The following is a 9,541-nucleotide window of genomic DNA, read 5'->3' as shown; positions in this document are numbered from 1 at the left end:
TGGTTTGTGTGTATCAAATGATTGGTACCATCAGTTTATGGATGAGTCTGACACATCAACATTTAACTTGAGATCCAAATAATTTGAAAATTAACTGCCATAAAAAGTCATAAACTATACATTCTGGACATTTCAAGAGTTTCCAAAGTTGCATTTGGAAAAGGCAGGCTGTTCGATAAATATCCAAATTGACGGGTACCACATTTTGATAGAGCCTGTCGTGTGGGCCCTGTTCTCACCAATGGTCAAATCATCAACGTTACGTCCAAACTTCTGTAGAGTTAGAACATCCAAGGCATCATCATTGATCACTAATCTTGCCGTAAAATGGAATGAACAGGACCAATGACATTGCCTTGAGGAACACCTTACACCACCATTGTCTTAATATGAAGTTGTAAGTTTTTTGTTTTTATTTATACACTTGGATTTGCCTTCCAACATTTTGTAAATAGCTGTTTTTGCTGTTTGTTTTGCAACAGACTTGTAGTTGAGTCACTAAACTTGAGTCTTGAGTATTCTTGAGGTTGAGACAAGTCTTTTGGTCTGAAAATTGAGAAGAATCATAACATATTTAGTGAAGGCATAGACTTTGTGCTGAAATGCATATTTTCCAAACTTGGACTTTTCAACAACAAAAATTGACATAAGGCACTATAAATGGTACATTACAAACATTTATACAATGTATTTTCATTTTGAAAACATTTCACAACCACATCAACTTACAGGTTTAATTTTAATTATTGCTACTACATAATTATCAGACTTGTACCCGAGTCCACTTCATTCAAGTCTGAGCCGAGCCCAGTCCATTTATATTTGAGTCAGAGCCAACTTCAGGTCCAAAAAAGCTATGACCTACACCGCACAGTTGACACTTCAAAAACTCAACCTATAACAAGAATACAAACAACAACTAAATGTACAAAACAACCATGATAATTAGTAGAGAGGCCACATATTTTGTACATTATTTTTAGACAAAGGTGCCAGCCAGGTTAGAATTAACCATTAGGCGACGAAAAAAAGAAACCCTGTTCTACGGGCGAACAGACCTTTCAAGTAGGGTCGGTCGGTCTGTTTTTTTTTTTTTTTTTTTTTTTGGAAATGACCCAAAAAATCCCCAAACTCTTTTAAATAATTTGCAATTTGAGAAAATACAAAAAAAACAAAAAACATTTTTGTTCCTGAAATTTCCGAAATTTGGGTCAGCATTCATTTGTAGTTTTTGTACAAGAAAATTTTTTTCCCCAATTTGTTCAAAATCTGGGTCGGTCAGCCCGTAGAACAGGGTTTTCTTTTTTTGTTGACTTAGAGACTCATCCTTCTGTTTAACCCGGCTGGCATTTCCAAATGAGCTGAGATATTTGGGTTGAAAAATGCAGTTTGTGAATTTGTTAGCTTTTTTTAAACCAAAAATGTCACTTTGAAAGTAAATATATATTCATATTTGTTATGGAGCATACATGTCGCACGTGTATTCAATATTTGTTAACAAAAAAATGCATCGTTATATCTTGATGCAACATTTTGGGAGAAATGCATTATTTTGATGAGTTTGCATAATTTTGACCAAAAAAATGAAATTTAATTTTTTTTAAAGATATTTGAAATAAAAAGTATACCAATACACTGGTATGAATGTGTTACTGTACATCAAAAAAGTCAATAATGGCAACTTCCTGAAACCAAAGGTTTTTGACCTAAGACCTCTTGAAAATCAAATGTCAACATAAAATCGTTTTGGGCAGTTTTGTCATCAAAAATCAACTGAAAAATGGTGGGAAACATGGTTGCTATCCCGGGTTGCTATGGTAGCTGAACAACCTGTGACTTCTCCAAATATCCTGAAATTGTGGTACCATTTTTAACATCAAGAACATCAATTGTAGTTAGAGCTGTTGTATAAATTGTAGGCCTATAGCAACAAAACAAATTTTTAGCAATTTTCACCCAAAAAATGCACTGGCAATTTACAGCCCAAAACAAGCATTTTATGCCGACCTTTGATTTTCAAGAGGTCATAGGTCTAAAACATTTGGTTTCAGAAAGTTGCTACAATTGACTTCTTTGATGTACACATTCATATCAATACAGGTATACTTTTTACTTCAAACATCTTTAATTTAGTTTTTCCATAATTTACCATTGTAAAATTAACTTTTTGGGTCAAAATTGTACAAAATAATGTATTTCCCCCCAACTATTACATCAAGATATATAGATGCAATTTTTTCATTAACAATATTGAATATATGTAGGGATGTAGCTACAGTGTGGGGTGGTGGGTGGCACTGTGGCAGAGCCCACCACTCAGTTTTTCACTGATTTGTGAACACACACCTCTAATGGTACGTGTACGTATACATGCATCACAGTACTACCAGTGTAGTGCCCTAATAAGTGTACATAATAGCTCAAGAAACCATTAAAACCATGTATTTATAGATGTGGAAATAATTTTACATTATACAAGTTGGGTCAGGGCGGACTTCATGTATTTTTGCAGAGCGGCGCTTGACTTGGCTCTAGCTCCCTCTATTGAAAATTCCTGGATCCGCCCCTGAGTCGGGTCAAATGGTCTTAGAGTCAAGTCCGAGTCACCAGAGTCTTGAGTGAAATCATTGAAGTCTTGAGGCAAGTCATTTGGAGTCGAGTCGAATCCAACTCAACTCAACTCCAATGACTCGACTTGTTACAAGTCTTTTTAGCAGTGCTCCTTCCCATTCAAAACAAACGAAGTTTAATGTTTAGGAAAGAGAACCATAATCTTTATACTGATTTTATTGTAGATCAGCGTTGTGGGTTGATTTGATCTTGGGCAACTAATGTCATAGGTGACTTCCACTCTGGTACGATATCCAATTGCCAGGAGTAGATGATGCTGGAGGGGGGGGGGCACAATTTTTCCGGGCCATCCGTCTCTGGTTTTTGTTTGTTGCTGTAGGCCAGTTTCTTCCAGACGTGCATGTTCATATTCTGTAAAATGAAATAATTAAAGACAATAATGTGATACTTGTAATATTTGGCTATTCCAGTTGAAATCCATACACCCCTATGGAAGATATCTAGGTCACCAATTCAGGTAACCCTATTTGAAATTCACACTCCTTGTGTGCCTCGTGGAAGATTAAAGTAATAATCAGGGGTGTGAGTGACCACAGATAAAAGAGTCTCAAAATTCTGAAATTTGGAAAGCTCCTATAGTTTTGTACCGAGGAAGTGCAGAAAAAGAAATAAAATCAAGATCAAGAAGTCTGAATTCAGATTTTAATCTGAACTCTCACACCCCTGAATAATGCGCAATTTCAATCATACATGTAGATTCTTATTTGCTCCCATACATTTCACTGATCACATATCCCCTTTTAACTTCGAGCCAACAAATGCGGTAAAACAAAGAAAATTGCTATTTCATTCCAGTGCCTGTAATTATCATCAACTGGAATAGCCCATTGCAACAGTAAGGGACCATTCACAAACACTTGTTAAGGGGCAGCCTGATGCAAAAAGGGGGGCCCTGAAAATTTTTGAACCTCCTAGGGGGGGGGGGGCTGAAAAAAATGACCAAATTTTCCTGGAAAAATTTAGTTTATATGCTTTTCTATGGGGTTGACTCATAATTTTCATGTCATAAAGGGGGGGGCCTGAAATTTTTGAGGTCTGTAAAGGGGGGAGGGCCCGAAAAATTTTCGTGATGAAATTGTTTTGCATCGCCCCCCCCCCTTTACAAGTGTTTGTGATTCAGATTCAGTGCCTAAGCTTACAAGAATGTTTTAAAAGCTAAACAATATTGTCACATGGAGAGCACACAACAACATTTCTATTACTGCTGTTTGTTTGCTGTATGTTGCAGTATTTTGCGGCTTTCGCACTAGCCAACCACTTGTACTGATCATCACGTAAAATCTGGTAAAAGGAACTAGGTGATGTGGACGGGCTGTCCACATCATACAATGCTACACCGCTTGTTCATCAATCGAATGAGGTGCCGAATTGATGGTGCCGAATTGATGATGACATACTTCAATTAGCAATCAGAACCCTATACTTCCTGTTTACATGCCAAATTGTTTGTTACAGGCCAGTACGCAGAATTTTTGTGGGGGGGGGGGGGTTGTGGATTTGGAAAAAGTGGACCTTTTTTCCAGGGGAAGTGAACCAAAAGTTGGACCTTTTTAACCAAAAAAAAAAGCATTGTAAATTGGGATTCTAGTGACTTTTCCAAATTGAGGGGGGGTAAAAATGCTGTTTTGTCAAAATAAACATGTTGTTGCATCTTCCATTTATTTATTAGATGAAATCACAGTATTAACAAATGCCCAGTAAGTCCTTAAATCAAATTACGGTACAAATTACAAACTTATACTATATAGAAAAATTATCAAATTCGTGGACATCGTGGAACATACTCTTTGCGTGGCTGTGCGTAGTAAGCAGTTGTACGCAGATAGCCTCGCTAATATGGACGCGTAGAGTCGTGGTGTAACAAGCGTAGTTGAATGTTCCACGATGTCCACGAATTTGATAATTTTTCTATAGTTGTACATACCAGGTCTTTGTGCTATTTGTTCACTCTGTAAAATCCCATTCTCCTCACAACTGTGGCATGTGGCTAGTTGCTGCATTCTGCAATAGTTCACACTAACCTAGCTGTTGGCAAAAGTACAAGAAACATGACTTCAGGTCAAGCTAAAAATCATATAAAAAACAAAAACCTTTTTAGTCCTAGCCCAATTTTAATAGTCGTTGAGTAGACCAGAGTCAGCACCTATGTTAGGCCTATATTGATGTCATGACATGTGTCTGAAGAAATCCCAACTCACACTTGCGTAAATTCACATTAGGGTGCGCCAGTCACACAATACACAACACGGACGTTGTGTCCACGAAGCAGGAATCTCTGAGGTCTCTGGACTTAGGACCAGACTCTGGTGGGTTAAACCGGTTTTAGGGGGCCCCAACCGTCCCACTTCCCTCAGAGATAGACTAATTATAGCTTAATAAGCGCGTATCACTTGTTGGGAGTGAAATTGTACAAAAGAATGCATGCATACTGATTACTGAGATGTTGATGCGTCTAATGCATGAGCCCGAAGGGGAGTGCATTAGACCCATCAACATCTCAGTAAACCTACAATTGCATTAAGTGATTAAATACGGCACGCATTTTAACCTATTTCATACACAACTAAAAAATATTATAAAAATCCTGTGATTTTTGTAATTTTATAAGGCCCTTCGCACTTAATTATTAGTTTCCTGTTTACCGCCCGCGTCCAAAATTGAAAATCTCAAAATAAATAATTATTTTATTTTTATTTCTAATTTTATCCTTTAAAATAACTTTCAACTACATCAACTTGCCATTTTCTGACTTTAATAATATCAACAATAATGATGAATAAACTCTTCCTTGACTTATTAATCAAATATTGTTGTGAAATAATTAAATGCCCGCCCTAGTCAAAATGAGTTGAAGGTTGCTTGTAATAGTTCAAACTAAATAAAGAAAATAAAAGATAATTAATAATTAATAATTAAAAGTCACCTCGTCCCTTTTTCAAAATCTTGTACAACAGGAAACTAATAATCAAGTGCGAAGGGCCTAACAAAATTGTCATTAAGATGTTGGAAAATAGAAACAAATTTTATATAAATGCCTCGACCATAAGAAAAATGAATGCGTCCAGAAGCACTGCGCATACTTCATGGAGTATGTGCCCTTGCAATTATACAATATTTATGCATAGCTAGTAATTGTGTTCTGTTTTCAAATTAAAAGAAGAAAATGTGATGTAAATTGAATTAAAAAGTGAAAAGTGACGCGGTTATGAATGAGGTTAATGACTTTGCATAAGTTATTTTTGGGTATTGTGAAATATCTAAACATTAATTAATTGTGCTTTGGACCTCGGAATATCCCTCGGGGCGCGGTTCCAAAGCACAATGTTTAGATATTTCACAATACCCTCAAAACAACTGATATGCAGTCATTAATCTCTAAACTAAAGTATTTATGGGTACATAGGCCTACACTCAAGTGTTTACGGATATATGCGCGCAAGTGAATATGGGTATATGGGTAAGCACACATTTTGTGTACGCATGTGCATGCGCAAGTGTTTGTTGACTACGCACACACAAGTGACTCCACTTTGCAGGTACGCATATACGCAAGTATTCTTGGTACCAGCAGCATACGCATAACTTGTTATGCTAGTGCTACTCACTGCAAGCGATATGCTAGCCGAATGCAAAGCAAAGTTAAGGCAAGTCTAACATGCTATGGCATGCTAGAGAAATACTTTAGTTCAAATCAGTCTTCAACACACCACTATGTACTGTGGCTCAAGAGCCACGATTTATGGGCTGCAGGCAGTGACTTCTCATTTGAACTGTATGCGTCACATGCGTAGACTAGTACTGTACGGCCATAAACACTTGCAAGCGCGTATGCGTGCCATAAACAATTGCGTTTATTAACACTTGTGTGCATACCAATAAATGCACACGTGTGTGCGTACCCATATTAACACTTGCAAACACATGCGCCCGTGTACTGTACCCATAAAACAGTTGCAAACGCATGTGCGTGCGTAGTTGCGTACCCATGCCAAGCATGCAAGCAATCTTCCGTTTCATGGTTTATTTTAGGGCTATTTCATTATAAATGACACGTTCACAAAAATGGCTTTTATCATATCTGGTTGATATAATTAGGGTGATAATGCAGTGTTATTAACTTAATTCTAAGTATGCCACAAACTACAAGCTACATGAGCATTTTTACAGAATTCTGTCTATTTTTTGTATAAAAAATTGCCAAAAGGTACATTTTAACCCAATTTTGGAGTCCCATTTCATTTTGCCCATGTATTCTGAATTAATTCTTTGAAAAATTAGGTACATTCTATGGCAATGTGCTTGTTGCAATGAAAATATGATATGTGTGGAACATCATGCAAGTTGAATGGTGAAAATTGGTGCAAAAATGTTAAAATTCGTAGATTCTTGCAAAATTGGCATTTTCGTTAAATAAAAAAAATGAGTGTCCTCTCAATTCATGCCTCCATTTTTGTTAACATTAAAGAGGAAATATAAACCCTTACCCTACCTGTATAATCTGTGTTATATTACCAATTGATGGGACAGGGCACTGATTGAGGAATTCATTTATTTTACATACAGTAGACCACTTGTTCTTGATACCACAGTTCCGCGTTAAAATTTGTCCTCTCCAGAACTGAAGTTAATTACTAATTGTTGAAATAAGAAGGGTTATATCATAGAATGTGAAATTTGTAGAGGAAGAGTGGTCTTCCTTCTACCAAGGTGGCACATGATTTGGTATTTGTTGCATTTTGCAAGCCTGTATCCACGATTCTGTTTGCAATTTATCAAATGTCCTCTCCCGTTCAATTATGTCATTTCCATGAATTGGTAAACAAACTAAAAATAAAAATTTCAAAGAGCCAAACCTACTAGAAATTTTTGCATTTTATTGCAAATTATGCTTACAAACCACTTTAGTGTTCAAATTATTGTCCAGTTGTTGAGAACACATATGATATTATTCTGCATTGAACTTGGTTAGCTAAAAATTGCAATATTCCTAATTTAACCAGAATATTAACCCTGTTTGTAGTGGATTTTAAATGCTGGGGATCTTTTATGCAATAATATTGATGCAGCTATTTCTAAAGTTAAAGTATGCTTTATCATAGATTATCAAAATGGCTTTATTATGTGTTAAAAAATGTGTCCTATCCAGAACAAATGACACAGGAGGGGTCTTTTATTTTAGGTTTTCCATGACTAGTACAACAGATTGACGCAGAATACTCACTTATGCATCAGTGTAGCTATTGGGCAGGACAAAATGACTATTTCATGAATTTTTCATGTGAAGATAAAGTTTATCCTTAAAAATATGTAGTAATTTTGCACCATTTATCTGGATTAGTATCAATTTACTAATTGTTTTATATTGAAACTGGCATATTTAAGACACTGAAGTGTAAAGGAACATACAACAATTATTACAGACTAAATATGAATAAGTATGAACCCAATGTTGGTTACATATACTCTTTCAAAGTTGTGTATTAAATTGTTTAAAAAATGTCCCCTCCACACGGCAGCTATGTTTTACACAGCAAAAAGTCAATTTAATTTTTTTAATGGTTCCTGAGGGTTTGACGCTCTAATATTTTGAGAATTATTGACACACCATCTGAACTTTGAAATGATAATGAATTTGCATGAAATAAATGAGTTTGAATTTTGACCCCTTTTGGGACTCAATGTTGTCATTTATAATGAAATAGCCCTTTAGTCGAATGACGGAATCCCACTATATCCAACCATACCAACCCACTCGTGATTGGTTAGCATTGTATCCAAGTTCGTGCGTTCACGTTGTAGTTTCAAATACGCGATATACGATCGCGGTTGGATCGAGTGCAGCTGTTGAAAGCTATGTTCATTCAATTGGAATTCCTACTATCTGACTATAGGTATATTATTCATTGTATAGCTACTTTACTTACCGAACATTCATGTCAGAAGTACTGTCATCATGATCAGCCCATGCCGCCATGATCATGTCTCATGATGGCCATGTCCATGCTGATTTTTAAGCCATTTCAAATGCAGCCATCGATCGGCATCCTGGAATGGCCGGGGATCATGCCGTAGAGTCTTCTTCCTGGTCTTCTTCTGACAAAGTGACATGTCTGATTAGCATGATCAGTCATGAGTATCTGGAACTCTTGCAGTTATCTCAACTAACTATACACACAATCCATGCATGCATGGCATAAATAATGGGTACCTTTCTGCACCCTTGGCCGGCATTACGTCCTGAAAGGATCCTGCTGAGTATGACGTAAACGTAAACCCCCGGCGTAAACCGTAAAGTCGCCATTGCAATTCACGCAATGATTGCCAATAACAATGTTTTACATGTGAGCTCGACAGTCATGTACTTGCATGTCATTGAATTGTATACGAAAATTGTCAGTTGCCGGTTCGCTTTCTGCAGTGATTTGACGACCTTTTATGGGCAAAATCTCTCAAAATCAAAGAGTTGCGGTGTGCCCATTTTGATCTATGTCCGAAAATCTTTACATATACGAAGTTTTAAGTCATGAACATCAGGCAATGTTGACTTTTTTTGGAATTTAAAAACTGTGTTTTCCGACGACAAAATGGCGGCAGTTTTTCCGATCCAGACCGGCCTGGCAAAATCTGATCACGATTATCGATTAGGACCAGGGAATAAATAAAGGGTTGCCAGTCATCAAGAAATCCTCCGTCCCCCCCTGCTTTATATTGCATATAATTTCGCCCTCTATGCTTATTGAGCAAAATATGAAGCCCTACAGCGAGGGCGCACATGTTGGGTTATCCCCCAGACAAACAAGAACCTAGACCTATAACTTTGGTTTGCGTAGTGAAGTCAACACTGCTTAGCAACGATTTTGACAAGGACGTAACCCCGGACGCAAACAAGCAGACATGTTCGCGTCTACAG

At 36.9% G+C, this 9,541-nt stretch overlaps 1 long non-coding RNA gene across 1 annotated transcript; it reads right to left on the bottom strand.

Annotated features, from left to right (window-relative positions):
* LOC140171396 (uncharacterized) lies at window positions 1–9,241 on the bottom strand. Its single transcript, XR_011861591.1, has 3 exons — window positions 8,556–9,241; window positions 4,556–4,656; window positions 1–2,982 (listed from the first exon to the last, which is right to left on the bottom strand). It is a non-coding gene; the product is annotated as an uncharacterized lncRNA (long non-coding RNA).
* Between the last annotated feature and the right edge of the window lie 300 nt (window positions 9,242–9,541).

Source organism: Amphiura filiformis, chromosome 15 (genome assembly GCF_039555335.1).
Source record: "Amphiura filiformis chromosome 15, Afil_fr2py, whole genome shotgun sequence".
NCBI classification, from domain to species: Eukaryota; Metazoa; Echinodermata; class Ophiuroidea; order Amphilepidida; family Amphiuridae; genus Amphiura; species Amphiura filiformis.
This window is presented reverse-complemented; position numbering and strand designations above follow the sequence as displayed.